This window comes from Sceloporus undulatus, chromosome 2 (assembly GCF_019175285.1).
Source record: "Sceloporus undulatus isolate JIND9_A2432 ecotype Alabama chromosome 2, SceUnd_v1.1, whole genome shotgun sequence".
In the NCBI taxonomy this organism is placed as follows: Eukaryota; Metazoa; Chordata; class Lepidosauria; order Squamata; family Phrynosomatidae; genus Sceloporus; species Sceloporus undulatus.
In genome coordinates this window covers 2,289,822-2,310,293 of record NC_056523.1, presented here as the reverse complement: position 1 = coordinate 2,310,293, position 20,472 = coordinate 2,289,822, and the positions used below count along the sequence as shown (strand labels likewise).

Below are 20,472 nucleotides of genomic sequence, written 5' to 3'. Positions count from 1 at the left end.
CTGTTGCTCTTCCTCATCTTCCATGATACTAGATTCAAATCGATTCTGTAGCTGTACGCTCACAGAACGATCCCTGTTTTCCCTACTACTGTGTGCGATATTCCTCCAACCATCTACTTTCTTGCATCTGAAGTGTTGTCCTCCTCTCCAGGAACTTCCTCTGTGTGTTTCCCATCCAAGACCATCCGATCTGTTCTGTCAAGGGAAACCTCTTGCTCGCTAAGATACTGAAGTGCAGATTCCTGGGCCTCCAGCTGCTGTACTTTCTCTCCTAGGAGGGCTACCAACTTGCAGTTGGTGCAAGTGAAGTTCCCCACATCCTTCGGCAAGAACGCAAACATCCCACAAGTGTTGCAGGTGACTGCATGTCCCTCAGTGTCCATACTGAGAAGTCTTAAGGAGGCACTTAAACAAGACTGTGGGCTTCACCTGCTAAATACCAGGACAAAGAACCCCTGTTGGTTTAGCATTTATCCCCAAGCTCTTTTAGCAAGCTCAATCAACTAGGCCTATAGTTATCTAGAGAGCTCCTGGCTACTAGCAACTTCCGGAGGCAAGTCTTTGACTCAATTCCTCTGAGCACAAGTCCCCACAAGCCCCTTAAGGAAAAAGAATAAGAAAAAGTGAAAAATTAAAAAGGAACTCCTCAAATACTGTTACCAGGTCACTTTCTCTTCTGTACTCCAAAACTTCCTTGACTAGAAAAGATTTTTTAAAATGTGCGCACCTCCATCAGCAGTTATATAGAATTAGGCCTCTAGCTCTGACCCCTAGTGACCCAAAGAACTGGCTCACAGTTTAAAAAGTTTAAGTACTCATCCAACCAAAGTGGGCACAGAAAACCAGCCTTTTTTCTTGCAGGGAATGATCTAGAAATACTCTGCCAGCAGTTATATATCCAACCTAGGATTACCCTGCCAAGCAAGCTAACATTGGCTTAATGGATCACATCTGCTCCACCTTGCCAGGTGCATGTTTGAAAATCAATGGATCCATTGTTTCTACCACCTAGAAGGAATTCTCCAGGAAAATGTTCAGGACCATATAATTGTCCCAGTCAATTCATCAGCCATGGTCCGGCTAATGTATGACTGCACACATAAAATTTAGAAGGAATACTGTAATGTATTAGGTAACAGAAAAACAGAGAAAATCATACAAAAAGTGAGTTCCAACTAACTGGACAGAAATTTGGAGATATACAAGATTCAAGATTGTTGTTGTTGTTGTGTGTCCTCAAGTTGTTTCCAACCTATGGTGACCCTAATGTAATCCTATCACAGGACTTTCTGGCAGTGAGAGGGTGTGACTTGCTTAAGTTCACCCAGTGAGTTTCCATGGCAGAGTAAGGAATCAAAACCCACTCTCCAGAGCCCTGGTCCTATGCTCAAATGTCTGCACCATGGTGGCTCTCGAGATTAAGATATATTATATTAATGCATATATGATATCAAGCAATGACCTTGGAATGAAACAAAACAGGAGACAAGGTTCAATATGATGTCGTGTATTTTATTTTTAAAAAAATACTATACCAAAACAGTGTAATTCCAGCATATATATTGTCTAATTGTAAAGTCTTGATGAATGATAGTGATAAATTGCTGAAAAAGGGAATAGTGTAACTGAACAATGATGATTGAGGGGGGAAAAGACTATAGTTTCCCTTGCAAAATATTGTTCTCAAGTGTCTAACATAGTCCAATGTTTTTGGCTTCAGAAATGGCCTGTTCTGACTGGTTGCATTCTGTTTTGGCTTTTGCCCAGTGCCCTATACCAAATTGCTGTTGTTCTTACTGCAGGACAGAGGCAGCCAACAATAAGATCAGTTACTCTCCCTTCCTCCCTTCACAATCATAGGGTCTTAGCAAAAAGAGAAAGAATCACCAAGGAGGAAGAGGAACAAGAGGATGAGACAATCTTCACACTCCTCAACTGTAGCTGATGATTAACCCCAATCCTCTTCAAACTTGGCACCTTCTTGTACAAGCTTGAAGGTTGAAGCAGAGACTATGCATGATACATACCTGTGCAGGCTTCACACCTGGAGAAATAATTGTGTTTCCAACAAAACAATAACAGAACAACACTTGATCAAGTAACCATTTGGGTAGCAAATAAATGCACCCTGTCTGCCTGCCCCCAACAGAGGATCAAACCCCAAATGCAAAATATTTAGAATTACAAGGTTTGAAACATAAATAGAATCAAATGCGATTTTAATAGGGCATTTCAAGAAACAATCAAGATGTGTGAAGGTTGTCTCTCCAAACAAACATTTTCCACACTACTGGTATTTCAATGGTTTCTCTTTAATTTGGACTTCTTCATGCCTGAATAGGTGTGAATTTTCAGAAAAACATTTCCCATAGTCCTGTGGTTTATATCTCTCCATATGAAGTCCCTCATACCTGAAAAGGTGTGAATTTTGAGGAAAATATTTCAAATATGACAACTGAATAATTTCTCTCCTTTGTGGATTCTCTAATTCTTCAAAAGATGTGAAGTTCAAGCAAAACAATTTCCTCTCATTAGGCATTTGTATGGTTTCTCTACTGTGTGGACCCTCAAGTGACTCTGAAGCTGTAACTCGTGAGCAAAGCCATTCCCACAATGCTGACATGTATAGGGTTTCGTTCCTTTGTGGACGCTGACATTTTTCAAAGAATGACTTCTGAACAAAAAATTTCCCACACTGCTTGCATTTCTATGATCTCTTTCCTGTGTGGATTCTCTGATGTAATACAAGGTGTGTGGTTTGGAAAAAAATCCCATACTATTGGCATGTGTATGGTTTCTCTCCTGTGTGTACTCTCTGATGGAATACCAAGTGTGACATTTGAGGAAAAAATTCCCCACACTGCTGGTATGTGTATGATTCCTCCCGTGTTGACTCTCTGATGCCTCACAAGAGCTAACTTGTGAACAAAACATTCACACTGCTGGCATTAGTATAGTTTCTCTCCTGTGTGGGGTATTCTGATGAACCACAAGGACTGACTTGTCAGCAAAATATTTCCTACACTGCTGGCATTTGTATGCGTCTCTGCTGCATGGACTTTCTGATGCATCACAAGAGCTGACTTACGAGGAAATCGTCTCCCACATTGCTTACATGTGTCTGGTTTCTCCCCTGAGTGGAGTCTCTGATGTTTCCCAAGACTTGATGTCTGAGTAAAACATTTCCCACACTGCTGGCACTTGTATGGTTTCTCTCCTGTGTGAACTCTCCCATGAATTACAAGGGCTGATTTGTGAGCAAAACATTTCCCACACTGCTGGCACCTGAATGGTTTCTCTCCTGTGTGGACTCTCTGATGAATAATAAGATGTGACTTCTGAGTAAAACATTTCCCACACTCCTGGCATTGGTATGGTTTCTCTCCAGTGTGGACTTTCTGGTGTCTCAAAAGTTTTGAACAGTTAGGAAAACATTTCCCACACTCCTGGCATTTGTATGGTTTCCCTCCAGTGTGAACTCTCTGATGAATGACAAGTTCTGACTTGTGAGCAAAACATTTCCCACACTGCTGGCATGTGTATGGTTTCTCTTCTGTGTGGCTTCTGAGATGGGATACAAGTTCTGACTTATGAGCAAAACATTTCCCACACTGCTGACATTTGTATGGTTTCTCTCCTGTGTGAAGAATATGATGTTTCGCAAGGGATGATGTCTGAGCAAAACATTTCCCACACTGCTGGCATTGGTATGGTTTCTCTCCTGTATGGACTCTCTGATGTATTCGAAGCTGTGAATTCCGAGCAAAACACTTCCCACACTGCTGGCATTTGTATGGTTTTTCTCCTGTGTGGACTCTATGATGTCTCACAAGAACTGACTTGTCAGCAAAACATTTCCCACACTGCTGGCATTTGTATGGCTTCTCTCCTTTGTGGACACTCTGATGTTTCTCAAGGGATGATGTCTGAGCAAAACAATTCCCAGACTGCTGACATTGGAATGGTTTCTCTCCTGTGTGAACTCTCTGATGATTCAGAAGGACTGACATCCGAGTAAAACATTTCCCACACTGCTGGCATTTGTATGATATCTCTCCTGTGTGGTTTCTTCTGTGATTCTCAAGTTGTGACACTTGAACAAGGCAGTTCCCATATTGCTGGCATTTGTACAGTTTCTCTCCTGTGTTGACTTGCTGATGCTTCATGAGGTTTGCTTTTTGAGCAAAAGCTTTTCTGCATTCCTGGCATTTGTATGGTTTCTTTCCTTCATGGATTTGCAGGTGCTTCACAAGGTTGGTTTTCTCAGTAAAATATTTTCTGCACTTTTGACATTTGTAGGATTTCTCACTTGTATGCAATCTCTGGTGGCTCACAAGATGCAAACTGTTGTCAAAACATTTGCCACTCGCACCACATTTATATGGTTTCTTGCTTGTGTGGACTTTCTGGTGCTTCACAAGGTCTGCTTTTTGAGCAAAACCTTTCCCATACTGCTGATATTTGTAGGGCCTCTTGCCTGCATGCACCCTCCGATGTACCTCAAGCCATGCTTTTTGAGTAAAACATTTTCCACACTCCAGACATCTGTAAGGTTTTTCTCCTGTGTGGTTTATCCAGTGGCTCACAATGGCTCTGTGCACTTTCAAATGTGCCATAAGTAATGAACTGTATGCAAAGCATTTCCTACACGTCCAGCATTTGTATGGTTTCTGCATAGTGTGAGCTTCTTGGTGGTTCACACTGTTCAATTTATAATCAAAACATTTCCTAGAAATTTCACAGTTAAAATGTTTTTTTCCAGAATGGAGCCTCTTGCAAGGCACAAGTGTCATATTTTGAGAAAAACATTTCCCAGATACATTGCATTTGTAGGGCTTCTCTCTGTTATTACTTTCCGCTTCTGAATGTTGAGCTTGCTTACTAAGTTCTAGTTTTTGTCTGGAACAATTCCCATACGTTTTCCTCCGGTTTTCTGCTATGAAGAAGAAAACGAGAAAATAATAATTGTGTGAAAAACAATTTCTGAGTACTATGGGAAACAGTTGAATGGATTAAAACCAAACAATCATAAAGACAAACGAAGCATCAGAACAAAAGAAGAGATGCTATACTCCCTCTTATACCTTAGGTCCAGACTAACTGATAGGCTGTATCTCACCGTAAGATTCTGCCTGAGTCTTAAAATCTTCTGAGGAGGGCTTTCTCTATACCACGACCCTCTGGCAGACGTTGACCACAGAGTTGGGCTGGAGAATCTCTAATGCTTAGAGAGGCCAACTCTGCAGGTCTTCCAGTGTGAGTCTATGGTCAGCTTCCAGCAGAAATATCATGGATCGTACTGTATAAATAAGTGATGGTGAACCTTTTAGGGACCAAGTGGCCAATCTAAAAGGTCTGCTGGCACCTGGTGCCAGTGGTTCAATTCCTTCCTCTAGGGGCAGGATTTCTTCCCCCTGTCCTCCGGGCCTTCAGTTGCCTCTCCAGAGACAGCTAAGGCCCAGGGATGAGGGAGGAAAAAGAGGAACAGGCACTCTTTCTCCTCCTCCCCCTGTGCCATCCCCGGTCTCCAACTGCTTCCAGAGAGGCAGCTGAAGGCCTGGGACGGCCGGGAAGGAGGAGGAACAAGTGTGCAACTCTTCCTCTTGCTCCCTTCTGTGTGCTGGGGGAAGTGGCGTCATATGCCATAGGTTCACCACAATGGGTATAAATCAAACAAACAAACAAACAAGCAAACAAATACTTTTGTATCAGTGCTCTTTTAAGCTCCAAGTGAATACCTTTCCATTTCTTCATGATATCTTGCGATGTTTAGGGTTTTTACATGCTGAAACTCCTATATCATGCTCCAGATTTTAGTTTTGTTTCATCTGCTATATCAGGTTTTTTTGAGCTGCAACAAAAATATAACGGTATCCGTCATGACAGGCCACCGCTCAATCTATCTGAAGATGAAGACTCGGGGCAAGCACCTGGATGCCTGGACTGCTGCTTTCTTCTCTTGTTTGAGGAATTCCAGGGGCATCTGCTTTCAGACATGCAGAGCAGGACTATTGGAAATGGAGGATTTGTGAGAAAAGTCCAAGGGAGGGGAGCTTCCTGTCTGAACTAGGATTGAACTTGAGTCAAATGGGGCTCAATGCTAAGTAAAGATGGGCTTTGCAGAGCATCTAAGGCAGGAGTGGAAGGTGAGCTGTGTCTCAGAATGGCACCATTGGTTCTCACTGCGTTTTTTATTATTATAATAACATATTTTATTTACAAAGCTTGTATTCATCCAGCGTGACAAAAGTAACATATAAAATCAAAATATAAATCTATTAATTTACAGGCTTATTTATAAAGCTTTCTATAAGAAACTATACATTTTTATATATTAACAAAAAAATCTTTAAACCCAAAACAATTGTTACATTTATTCACATAAAAAATATTGTTTCTTGAGCAATCTGTTTCTTAGCAGCAGTCAAATGAAATATCATGGCTTCCCAGTCCTTTTCCCATTTAGCCATATCTTTTTTGTTTAATAATGCTGTTAATCTACTTTGGTCTTTCGGGTTACTAAAGTAATCCGTTCTCCTTGGCCCGTTGTAATGGTAATTTCCAGTTCTTTGCTACTATAATATTAGCTGCAGATAAAATATTAAATATAATAATATTTTCCAAAACTTCCTTTCTTCATCAGGACCTAGTAATGAGGTCATGTTTAGAAAATATAATTCTGGCAACAAATCAAAATCAATTTTTAACATCAACTTAATTTCGAGATGAATCGTTACCCACAAAGACTTTATAAACGGGCAATGCCACCACATATGCAAATATGTGCCCATTTACTTTTGGCTTTTTGGTTCTCACTGCTTTTTAAGGCATAGGGTGGATTTTTGCTTCTTAGTGTTTGTCCTGTGTTCTCCAAAAGCACATGGTCTAATGGGTGGGGCATTTACTAAGTAACTAAGTTGGCTTGTATCTATGCAGCTGTACCTATACTCTTTCCAGTCCAGTCTCTAGAAGAGAGCAAAAGGTAAGCGGTGTCTGAGAAGGGCATTGTTGAGTCTCACAGTTTAATCACAAATAGAGAACTAACCAAAGTCACAGAAGAACACAAAAAGCCAGGAATTCAAGCAGCTGACACCTCAACAAAGTAAAGACTATTTGAAACAACACTACACATATTGTTGGAAAATGGACTGTGAGAAGCATGAGCCAAGGGAAACTAGATATAGTAAAAAAAAAAAAAAAAGCAACGCATAAAATACAGCAATACTAGGGGTAAGTGAGCTAAACTGGACAGGAATGAGTCATTTTGATAACTACACAGTGATTTACTCAGGAAATGAAAAGAAACAAAAAAATGGTCCGGAGTATTTGTGTAGCCGTCTTGCTACCAGTACAAGATGTACTGTTGATATTTATGCTGCCATCGCTACAATTGCCACCAGTAACTCAACAAAAGAAATGTTCAAAGTGACCCAGTGCATAGTGGCAGGACATTGTTACTGTCTTCAGACTGGCCACTGAATTTTTATCATTGGGACCATCATCTCTTATCGCATAGGACTCAGATGAGTTATCCCTTACAGAATGGCATATTTGTGAATGTTTATTTCTGGACTTTGTTATTACAGTTGGAGTTATTATTCACCTGATGTATGTATGTATACACACACACACACACACACTGAAAGATATGTTTCAGCCTTTATATATTTTTTGAGACTGGTACTTATGATTTATATTTATTTCTTCCCATTCTGCATCAGTTACGGTGTAAGCCTCCTTCTCTGCTTGTTTTCTCTAAGGTGAAGGGAGGACAGGACAGGGCTGAGGGCAACAGGAGTTTCAGAACACAGAATCAAAGAATCTTAGAGATGGAAGGGATTGCCAGGGCCATCTATTCCAACCTTGTTCCATGCAGGAACACACAACTAAAACAGTCTAGAAAGATGTTCACCACCCTTCTAGGAAGTCTAGTCCACAAACAAAAAAATTAATAAAGTTAAAAAATTGCTGCCCTTTTGAGACACCCAAGGCTGGCATTCTGTTAGGGACATTACACACAGATATGTTGTCCAACACTTACAGGAAGACTAATTCACCACAGTAGATCAGACATATTCTGTTAACAGTGGCAGAAGTGAAGGAGCGCATATAGCAACATTGTGCATTGCGGTTGCCCACTGGCATTCAGTCACTGACATGTGTTGTGCTATTCTGCTATGGGGCATGGAGTTAGTATTGTCTTGCAGATATTCACGTTATGCTCAGGTAACTGGATTGTTGCCAAAATGGGCTGGCTGAGGCTAAAGCCTCATTCTTGGGCCAATCAAAATGTTCAATATACATGTTGCAACCTTTTGAAGCTCCACTGATTGGTCCAATAAAGGTATCACTGTTTTGTGGATTTAGGATGATACCATACATTTCCATATGGCCAACTCAGATACTCCCTGATATGTTTTCTATATCTAAGACAATTGTTCAATGAGATACAAAACACCTTCTTACACAGTGCTGCCCCCAGCACTGCAACCCTACTTCAATGTGATTGGGGGGAAATTTGGTATATGATTGGTGAAAGGTTTGGTGTGTGGGGTAGAGGGCATCCAAACAGATGCCTATTCCCCAGCCCTGCCTTAAGGGGCTTCCTGTGGCTGGCATAGTTTAGACACTATTCCCATTAAGAAGCAATGCTTCTGCTGTTATTTTTTCATTTGCTGTTCAATTTGTTTTCTGACAAGAAGTCAAGTTCTCGGAACCCTATGTATAAGAGACCTCCAAAGCTTGGCGCCAGGCTATTTGAAGGATCATGTCTCCCTCCCTAGGATTCTGAGATCATCTGGAGAGGCCCTTCTCTCTGTCCCACCACCCTCTCAGGATGTTTGGTGGGAACAAGAGAGAGTGTCTTCTCATTGGCTGCTCCTAAGTTTTGGAACTCCCTCCCTAGAAAGGCCAGAATGGCTCCATTGCTGCTATCCATCTGGCGACAGGTAAAGACGTACTTGTGTGGGCAAGTCTTTGCAAATTGATATTCACCGCCTTGAGTCCCTATATTGAGAGAAAGGCAGGATATAAGATAATAATAATAATAATAATAATAATAATAATAATAATAATAATAATAGCCTTGCCTGGCAAACTCAGGGCAATAGAATTATAAAATCAATAGAGTTGGAAGAGACCACAAGGGCCATCCAGTCCAACCCCCTGCCATGCAGGCAGGAAATCTAAATCAAAGTATCCCCGACAGACAGCCATCCAGCCTCTGTTTAAAGACCTCTAAGGAAGGAGACTCCACTGCACTCTGAGGGAATGTGTTCCACAGTCCTTACTATCAGGAATTTCCTCCTAATGTTGAGGTGGAATCTCTTTTCCTGTAGCTTGCATCCATTGCTCCGGGTCCTACTGTCTGGAGCAGCAGAAAACAAGCTAGCTCCCTTATCAGTTTGACATCCCTTCAAGTATTTAAACAGGGCTATCATATCACCTCTTAACCTTCTCTTTTCCAGGCTAAACATCACCAGCTCCCTAAGTCGTTCCTCATAGGCCATGGTTTCCAGACTCTTCACCATTTTAGTCGGTCTCCTTTAGACACACTCCAGTTTCTTAACATCCTTTTTAAATTGTAGTGCCCAGAACTGGACACAATATTCCAGGTGGGGCCTGACCAGAGCAGAATAGAGTGGCTGTATGGCTTCCTTGATTTAATCAATACACCTGTTTTGGGGTATCCTTCTTTTCCTATTAATGCTGTGCAGCTTGGGACTTTTCTTTCATCTCTGTGCAGGCCAGCAGCCGAACATCCTTTAAGTTTGGGTCCAGTTGCATCATTAGATACAATACTACGGTACCTGCCCTTTGCTCTTCTGTCCTCTGTCACCGAGGTCCTCCATCAGTCAGTCAGTCAGTCAGTCAGTCTGTCTGTCTCTCTCTCTCTCTCACACACAGACTATTGCTGCCCACTAATTGTTGGCACATTTCATCTGACTCTCAGCAAAATCCTGCCTATTGTGGGAGATCCTACTGCCAGCCTTGATACTATCAGCATGGTCTCTTGCCTCACAGAAGCACGCAATCCCCCAATCACATTTTAGAAAGGAAATGAGAATCAACAAGGAAACAAGAGAGCCTTATCAGGACAGTCTATAACCCCACACGTTTCCTCCATGATCTGCATATACAGGGTTCATCCCTTTTTAGATTTGGGCTGAATCAGGACCTGCTTCAAAGTACTGTAGCTGGCAATGCCATTATTATAAATAAATTTTAAACAGAAGACATAATCATTGAGAAAAAGAGATAGCCTTACCAAGAAAGTCCATAATCTCATGGATCTCCACTATGATCTGCCTATGCAAGGCTCTCTGGTCAGGGTCCAGTAGGGCCCACTCCTCTGGGGAGAAAGACACGGCCACCTCCTCAAAGGTCAACAGGCCCTAAAAACAGAAGAAAATGTTCTTGTTTGAATTTGAAAATTCAATTTGAAAATGGAAAATGGAAAAAGCCCATTTGAAAACAGAGTTAGAATAGAAATTGTCTGTGTAGGGAGTGTGTGTGTGTGTTTATTAAAAGATTAATAATAAATAAATTAATAAATTTTTACAATTTTTAAAAATCCAAACCAAACTGAAACGAAATTCTCCCCTTGCTCTGAGAGGAATGTGATCTGGTTAAAGATGAACCCAGACTGCTCCAGGAATCCTTCTTACCTGATCTGGTTCTGGTCCACTGCAAAGAGGAAGAGGTGTCTGAGTCCTTTTTGGTGGGATCATTCCAGCCTCTGTGGGAGAGACAAAGGTGGGGGAAGCCAGTGACATCTGCTGTTAGAGGTTACAATCGTAAAGACTCACTAGGAAGTACAGATACGCCTCAGTTAACAAAAGCTCTGACAAATATCCTGCTTTTTACAAAGACATATTATACCCTCCCTGCCCTCATTTCCTCTTCATCCTCTGTACAACTGAAACCATTTTAGCAGTAGACGCATTGCAAGGATGGTGAAAGAGGGCTGGAAAAACCATAAAGAGTTTTCAGCATCTGGTTGCAGCAATGTGTCTGGACTAAAGAATACACTAATGCTTGGACTGAGAAACAGTGCAATTCAGCTCTATCTGATCCTTCTAAACCCTGCCCACAACACACAAGGAAAACAGCGGTTGCCCCAGAGATATTCACTGAGCATGCAGGAAAAGCTAAAGGGAAAGAAAATGGAAGAGCAGAGAAGCCTGCCTCAACAGCTAACACTTAAAAAACCCCAAACCTAAACCCACAGATTATGAATTTGGCCACCAAAACAGAAATCATAAGAAAAGTTGGGGTTGGCGGGAAAAAATGTAATTCCTGAATTCATTTTGGAAGAAGCCTTCAAATGGGTTCTAGAAGGTTCCAAACATTTTTGTTTATTTATGCAAGGCTTCCCTGACTTAATGGTCTTACTTCTAATGTGCATATAGTTAGTTCTGGAGAAAAAGTGTGCTGAAACATTTTGGCTTGCTCATCTTTTTTTGTGTCTCAGGAACCCATCCCTAGTCTTCCCATGTGATCTGTGCCTCTCGTACCAAATTTTCTGTTAAAGAAAAAATGCCCTGGAACACATGGTGTTTTGTTTGCTCAAGTGCACCTGTATTCTCTTGGAAGTCTTAGAACACAAGAACACTTCCAGCCCAGGAAAATGCACAACTACAGGTGCACCTGGAAGCCAAGTGACCCTGCATGCACAACTCCACTTCCACAATCGTGAGCTGTACAGTCAGCACTTGGTATCCACATGGTATTCCCCGCGGATGCCAAAATCCATGATTTCTGAACTCCCATTGACTTCAAGGGTGGCGCAGCCATTGGGGGCAATGGCACTTGGCCTCCCAAAGCCTGCAAAGCCTTCCTCTTCTCCTGCAGCTACTTGTCCTCCTGTTGCCTGGCAGGCATGGTGAGGCCTGAAGGGGCAGGAAGTGGAGTGGCAGAACCTCAGTGAGGCCAGAGCCAGAAGAGACCATGAGACCATCCAACCAGGCCCCAGAACCCCCTTCCTGGGGAAGTGGCACTTCAGAGTGTCGCCCTTGGACCTTCCTTTTCCCCTCCCAGGTCTTCTAGCCTTCTGTCTGCAGGGAGAACTTGCTTCTGTCCATTGGCTCGCTCTTCCCTGTGGCACATGACGGATGGGGCAGTCTGTGAGGCTCATCCAGACCTGATGAGGGTGGCAGAAACAGCAAGCCTTGGGTGTCTCTCGGAGTTGGAAGACCCAGGAGGAAGGAAGGTCCAAGGGCAGCCCTCTGGAATGCCGCTTCTCAGGGGGAGGGGTGCTTCGGTGCTTGGACGGATGACCTCATGGTCTCTTCCGGCTCCAGGCCCACTGAGGCTCTGCTGCTCTGCTTCCTGCCCCTTCAGGCCTCGCTATGCCCACTGTAAAAGGAGGAGGAGTTGGGAGAGGAGGAAAGGAAGGCTATGTATGCTTCAGGTGTCTGGCTGCAATGTCCCCCAGGTGGCGCTGGGCTGGTTCTTCTCTCTGGCCTAAGGGAAGTCTCTGAGTCCAGCCGGGACTCTCGAAGTCCACACGACCTCGCCTCCCACCCACCTTCCAGACTCTACCTGCCACTGGCCAAGCAACAACATCCAGGAGTTCGGCCCATGGAGGGGGTTCTTGCTTGGTGAGGGGGGGCTGTCCTTCTCCTGAAACTTTGGGAGGAAAAGGAGGGTCTGCCTCCTCTGCTTCCCTGTTGCCATCACCTCTTCCTCTTCCACCACCCCCCTCCCCCATGGGCTTGCAGTCCATGAATGCTGTAAATTACGGATGGCAAGTCCACGGATTCAGAGAGCCTACTGTATATGGATGTTCCACATCAGACCAAAAAGTCCAACAGGTTCCATTGAGGAAATTAGAGCTGGCATGCTGTAGTAATTTCAGTGCTGGACTATGACTGTAGAGACTGTGGTTCAAATCCCCGCTCTGATGTGGAAACTTCCTGGGTAATCTTGGCCAAGCCACATGCTCTCAGCCTCAGAAGAAGACAAGGGGAAACTTCCTCTAAATGAATCTTGCCAAGACAATCCTGTGATAGGGTCACCTTAAGTTGCCATAAGATGGAAGTGACTAGAAAGCACACAAAAACAATGACAAAGAGACATCCTTACCTTGCAATGAAGCCCCTCCATCACACTCCTCCTTGATCGCCCTCCATTGGAGACTCTGCCTGGGATCCAATGGAGCCTTCTTGGCCACAGAGAATTCAGACTTAACTTCTACCAAGAGATTCTTGACCTGAAACAGCAGTCATGATTCAAGACATGGAATATGGAGAAGGATGAGGGGCACCACATTTCAGATCTGGGGGCACCACATTTCAGCAGGACCTCTTCAGGTAGTCTTTGCCCTCTGAATCTCAAAAAAGACAGCCCAGAGCCACAACCTCTTCACCTTGACCCCAAGAAGAAATGCTCTCACCTGCTGTTCCTTCTGCTTCTTCTCTGCCTCTGCCCGACTCAGGAGAAAACCTTCTGCCAGGACCACTGCCTGGGAACAGGTCTCTGCTCCACATTCCCTGACCCAGTTCTCCATCTCCAAGGGTATGATGGTCAGGAACTGTTCCAAAATCACCAGGTCCAGGATCTCTTTTTTGGTGTATTGCTCTGGCTTCAGCCACTGATGGCAGAGATGATGGAGTCGACTGCAAACCTCTCGGGGTCCTTCACTCTCTTTGTAGGAGAACTGCCTGAAATGCTGGCGCTTTGTGTCTGAGCTGGCCAGGTCCTCACCCAAGGACCCCTGGATTGTCTTCTCACAGAATCCTTCACTGTTCTCAGCATTGAGGCCATCAGGACCTCTTCGTTCTTCAGGACCAGCTGAGTCTGGTTCATCCATCATATATTACACCAATGAAAGCACAAGCAGGATCAAAATTATTCCTCCTCTGTCTGTCTCAGGGCAAAGATGTCCCTATGATGCTCTGTAAAGCCAATACATTGTTGTGTTAGTATAGATAATATCAGATATTTACAGAGCACCATCAATGTACATTGTTGTGATAATTATTATCTTGGTACACGTGGCACCAGATCCTGTCTGATCTTGGAAGTTAAGCAGGGTCAGCTTTGGTTAGTACTTGGATATGAGATTGCCAACAAATACCAGGGATTGTAAAGTCTATTTCAGAGAAAGGAATTGGCAAAACCAGTTGAGAATTTGTCGCCTAATAAAACCATATGAAATTTTCATGGCGTCACCATAACTTGATAGGTGACTTGAAGGCACACACAAGAACAAGAAAACTGTGAAGACCTCCAATAGCGAACAGGTCTCTTGCCTGAAAGAAAGGCAATTTGGGTTCTTTCATCAGAGAGCCAGTACCATTAGAGTGAAAACCATTGATAGAATGAAAAGAACTTTAAAATCACATGCACTAAAATGAGTACCCAGTTTATAAGCAATAAGCTTACACATTTGTGAAGTCGAAGGCTTTCATGGCCGGCATCCATAGTTTTTGGTGGGTTTTTCGGGCCATGTGGCCATGTTCTAGCAGAGTTTCTTCCTGATGTTTCAGCAGCATCTGTGGCTGGCATCTTATTAGAATGTTTACCAAGTCCTTTCCAGGCAAGCATTCTCTGAAGATGCCAGCCACAGATGCTGGCGAAACGTCAGGAAGAAACTCTGCTAGAACATGGTCACATAGCCTGAAAAACCCACAAAAAGCTTACACATTGTAAACCGCTTAGGAAGTGTTTAGTTGCATTGATAAGCAGTATAGAAATGTACAGTGTGCCCGCGTCATACATGGGCGCACTATACGTGGCTTTCAGCATATGCTGAAAGCCATGTGGGAGCATGCAGGGCATGCGGGACAGTGCGTCCCATTTAGATGAATGGGGTGCACGCCTATGGTGGACATGTGCCACTGTGGCACCGCATGCATGAGCCCCGTTACATTCAATGGGGCTTGAGCATACGCACTTTTTTTACGTGGGAGGGGTCCAGAACGGATCCCCCTCGTAAAAAAAGGACGCACGGTACTTGCTATTGCTATCATCTCCTCCTCAAAGGGGCAGCAAGAACCCTCTCCCCAGCCGGGAAATCAGCAAGGACTCCCCATTTTAGGGCGCCCCCAAGCCCCCATATTAGGGCCCCCCTCCCCCCCATGAACCCCCCCTCACTTTCCTCCTCCTCCTCCCCCTCCTCTGGCTATTCCACGCACAGGGAGGAGAAGGCACCACCATCTGAAAATAACGTTGATAAACTGGAGCATATGCAGAGGAGGGCGACCATGGCAGAATGGGGCTGGACTGGGTGGCCCTGGGGCTTTCTTCCAACTCTATGGTTCTCCGTCCCTCCTCCCATGTGACTTTTCTGACCACATTCCTGCCTCCCTTGGAATCTGAGCCCTTCGCGCTCTCTCCCCCTTGGAGGGCTCTCTACGAATCAGAGCTCTTCTCCTTCTCCCTCTTGGAGGACTCTCTAGGAATCAGAGCTCCTCTCCTTCTCCCCCTTAGAGGACTCTCTAGGAATCTGAGCCTTTGCTCTCTCTCTCCCCTTGGAGGACTCTCTAGGAATCATACGGCTCCTCTTTCTCCCCATTACAAGACTCTTTAGGAATCTGAGCCTCTTCTCTCTCTCCTCTTGGAGGACTCTCTAGGAATCAGAGCTCCTCTTTCTCCCCATTAGAAGACTCTCTAGGAATCTGAACCCTCTGCGCTCTCTCTCTCTCTCTCCTTGTCCTTTTTGTTTAATATTGCAGTTAAACTGTCTAATTCCTTCCTTTCAAATACTTTATTTTTCCATTCTTCTATAGATGGTGTATATGTGGATTTCCAGTTTTTTGCCACTAGCATTCTAGCTGCTCTTATTAAATATAGTCCTATTCTCCAGTGCTTTCTTTCTCCTTCTTCGCCTAATACTGAAGTTACATTTCACAAATATAGTTCTGGGTTCATACTGAACTCTATATTTAACATCTTTTTCAGGTGTAGATTCATTCTGTTCTTTTACCCACTAGAACGGTGAATCACAGTAATGACTGAAACAACTAAATGTAACTGCATGACTCATAGTCAGAACAAGTGCTAGGATCACAGGAATCACAGAAAGAACAAACTCACACAAGTAGCGCTGTGCTGCGGACGAATATTGTGTCCAGTTCTGGGCACCACAATTCAAAAAGGATGTTGAGAAGTGTCAAAGAGGGCCCACCAAAATGGTGAAGGGCCTGGAAACCAGCCCTATGAAGGACGACTTAGGGATCTGGGGATTTTTAGTAGCCTGGGAGGAGAGTTGGGTAAGAGGTGAAGATGATAGCCCTGTTTAAAATTTTTTATTTTGAAGGGATGTCAATTGAGGAGAGAGCAGCTTGTTTATCATGCTGCTCCAGGGATTAGACCCCGGAACAATGGATGTAAGCTGCAGGAAAAGGAGATTCCACCTCAAACTTAGGAGGAGCGTCCTTACAGTAAGGGCTGCTGACAGTGAACACCCACGCCCGCGAGTGTAGTGGAGTCTCGTTCCTCTGCGAGGTCGTCAAACAGAGGTTGGATGCGCATCGGTTTGGGGGGATGCTTTGGACGAGAGTTCCGGATGGCAGTATGGGGGTTGGACCTGGATGGGCCCTTGTTGGGGTCCTCGTCCACGCTAATGTCTATGATTCCTGCACCGGTGACTGGTGGTGCAATATGTCTTTCTACTGATTCGTAGAAACAAAAATAAAGCTAAAAACACCATATAGAGATGAAACATGCTTCGTGGTCCATGCTAAGTGGAGGACGCTGCCAGAAAAAATGGTAGAAACATTGATTAAAGTAATAACTAAAAACAATATAATGTAAACTCCCGGCGTCTTGGAGGGCATGTAAAAATAAAAGCTAAAAGCAATATAAATACTCAATTCATGGGTCCTGGTCCTGCTCCCAAGTGGAGGCCATGCAAGGACAAAACGAATCTGGTGATTCGGCGCGATAATAATGTGTTTAAACTAATGCGAAATCGCGATGAGCAGTATCAGTAGTGGCCACGGTCCAGGAGTCACCCCGAAACCACAGAAAATCCGTTTTGATCCTTGTGGGTCCGGACTCAGGTCCTGTCCACCTACCAGTCCGCAGGAGTAGCGTACTGTGAACATTCCTGTGGATTCTGGAGCCGAGTCGTGAACGGATCACAGAACTCGGGCGTTGTTGAGCATATTCTACAGCACCGGTAACAGTTTTCACGACAGCAAAAGTTGTTCCCACCGGGCAGATAGGTGTGACCTCTCCAATCTTGTCTCAGACCGTCAATGGGGAGGGAGGTTTCCAGGGGCCCGTCAGAAGCAGGCAGAACTCAGTGGGGAAAGGTCCTTTGGTGGGCTTCAACAGTGCAGTTGTGTGCCGAGCGTTCGGCAGCTCTGAGGTGGTGGAGGGTCACACCTCTTTCTTCGTCCCCAGGGGCATGGTTTCCAGAATGGTGCCATTTTTTAACACTGCAGCTGATGGTCAGTTCCCCCCCCAGCTCTCGTCGAACCATGCAATGAATGCTTGCAAAGCTACCAGGGGGGGGGGGTTGTGGGGGGTTTCGGTCTAGGGGGCCGCAATGTTTGAGAAGAGTTTAGTCAGGAATAAACTTCTCAAACATGGCCACAGAGCCCGAAAGACCGCACAAAAACTAGGATGCTGGCCATGGAAAGTCTTCAACTTCACAGGGAGGGATACACTTGCAGACACATGGTAATGATCGCAGGCCGTGTGGCTGCGACTTTCTTTTGGTCTTAGCCATTATGGGAGAGCTGTGGCAGATGGGATGCCCATCAAGCCCTGGAACTTATGGAGGCCTGTCAGCAGTAAAAGAGGCAGACCTCTGAGAAGAGATGGCTTAAATAAAATATTGTAGTGATCTTGAGCCAGCTGGTCCCTTCTTATGCTAACTCATTGGGTTGTTGCAAAGAAAAGGGATCAAGAAACACCATGCGTCTCAAAATTCGTACTTAGGTGAGGTGTGTGCATTCAATTACGTGCATCATAGCACCCCCCCCAAAAAAAAAAAACAAAGGAAGAAAGGGTACACAATTAATTTTTTCCACCAAACCCTCCCTCCAAAAACCCGCCCCATCTAACCACCCCATGTGTGGGCTCTTCTCCTGGTCCCTCCAGGTCCAACTTCCCCCTTTTTCGGCCTTTTAAATGTGTAAACCACACGTAATTAAGTCATTATCAGAGCTGGGTGTGACTGGAAATTTTATGAAAATTGCTCCCTGGATGCCCCACCAGGGCGTCTCAGTTCCCATACTCTCCCCTTCAGCAGCACCCACGCATTTCAGAGGGCGCGTTTCCCTCAGAAGAATCCAGCATCAGTTCTGTAAATATACTTTATACAAAAGAACTACAATTATGGGAGCACAAGATGTTGCCTGCATTTAGACACTGTCTTAAAATAGAGAGACAATTTTGTTGTAAGCTCTTTTAAGTTTGTTAATTGCTAAATATACTGAGTTTAATTTTCCGTATGTGTGTGCATACAGGGAAAATGGTTTGCTTCGGGAAGTGGGGTCAGCAAGGACTTCAGGGCTACCGCCCTATGGAAACCAATCCAGGGCAGTTGACACACAGTAAAATATAAAATACAACAATAAAAAAAACACTTATCACCTCCCCCCCTTAAGACAGTATTAAACAGTATAACATATAAAAACACAATATCAAGCATAAAACAACAATTAAAAACTAAAACCACTGATATCCTCTGTTGATCCAACCATCACTAAGATGGGGCCACGGGAGGAATGAGGGAATCAGGGAAACTGGGAAACCTGGGCCGGGATGGTTAATCTGGAAAGGCCTGCCGGAAGAGATCCGCTTGAACCGCTTTTTTTAAAGCTGTCTAATTATGTTATTGACGGATCCATCCGGCAGGTCGTTCCAGAGTTTGGGGGCGGACAGAGAGAACGCTCTCTGGGAGGTTGCTGCAAGCCTAGATTTTATAGGCGGCAGTAAGTTCTTCCCAGAGGACCGGAGAGCGGGGAGAGGATTGTACGGGAGGAGGCGGTCCCTGAGATAGATTGGACCCAAGCCATTTAGGCTTTAAGGGTGGAAACCACACCTGACGGGCCCGGAAGCTGATGGACAGCCAGTGGGAGGGACCCAAAACCGGAGTATGGTCCCCCTAGAGTTCCGAAGACCAAGCCTGCGCCATGTTTTGAACCACTGTAATTTCCGAGTCAAGCACAGGGGTAGCCCCATGTAGAGTGCATTACAGAAGTCAAGGTGTGAGGTTACCAACGCGTGCACAACCGTCTCGAGATCCCTTACTTCCAGAAAAGGGCGCAACTGGCGTATCAGCCGAAGCTGATAACAGGCACTCCTGACCGTCACATTTACCTGATTTGTTATCAGGAGCGACGAGTCAAGGAGCACCCCCAGACTGCGAACACAGTCGCTGGAGGAGAGTGTGACCCCATCTGTGCATTTAATTTTTAAGAGCAGTATCTTACATTTCTCCCTGTTGAAATTTATTTTGTTAGTTTTGGCCCAGCTTTCTAATCGATTCAGGTCATTTTGAATTTTGATCCTCTCCTTAACTGGGACACTGACCACAAAAAATGTGTAAACTCCCCAACCCAGTAAATCACTCTTCTTTTATTTGGTTTATCAACATTGTAAGACATACAATTAAAAACCAATGAACATAATAGATCTATATATATCTATACAAACAAACACATACAGACACAAAAATAATTTATCGTTTGATTTTCAATCTATAAAGTAACTTCGTAACTCACTGTAGTTAACCTATTTTACATAAATTCCTCAATTTAAATCACTCTTCTGTAAGTTAAAGAGCAATGCTTTATTTCAAAAGTTGCAGAGATGTTACCAGAAAAACAACATGGACAGAACATGATAACCGACATACAATATAAAATGCCTATTACTCCTCCCCATAATTTTGGCAGACTAAGGCCAATTTCTCCCATTCCCATAATATTAAAGTCACTTTTAATTTTGCCAATTCTTCCCGCTCCCAACCTTTTCTCACTAGTAGCTACAAACTCCCAGCAGAAAAATTCCTTCCACATGCAGCTTCCATCCCAACCTTCTAAGCACAGAAGCAAACATAACATATATAAGAAAACACAACTGCAGAATTTGGTTTTATATGAGTATTTTTTATATAATTTTATATGAGTGCCAGGCATCTTATTCAATACAATATTAACAACAAAAATTTAATCTCCATAGATTTTGCAATTTAGCTGTGAAGGCCTGCGATATCACTGCCACTTAGCATGTATTATTGTTGTTGTTCAAATCCACCTTGACTCATGAATGTCTCCAAGCTCCTCTTATCATCTACCTCTCTGCTCAGGTACTGTAGTCTCAGTACTGTAGCCTCGCTGATTGCGTCTTCTCTTTCTACTGCCCTCTACCTTTCCTAGCATCATTGTCTTTTCTAATGAGTCATGCCTTCTCATGATGTGGCCAAAGTACGACAGCCTCAATTTAATCACCTTCACTTCCAGGGAGATTTATGGCTTGATTTGTTCTAGGTCCCAACTATTTATCGTT

At 44.0% G+C, this 20,472-nt stretch overlaps 1 pseudogene; it reads right to left on the bottom strand.

Annotated features, from left to right (window-relative positions):
• Positions 1-1,491: 1,491 nt before the first annotated feature.
• On the bottom strand, positions 1,492-15,446 carry LOC121922949 (annotated as a pseudogene).
• Positions 15,447-20,472: the final 5,026 nt, after the last annotated feature.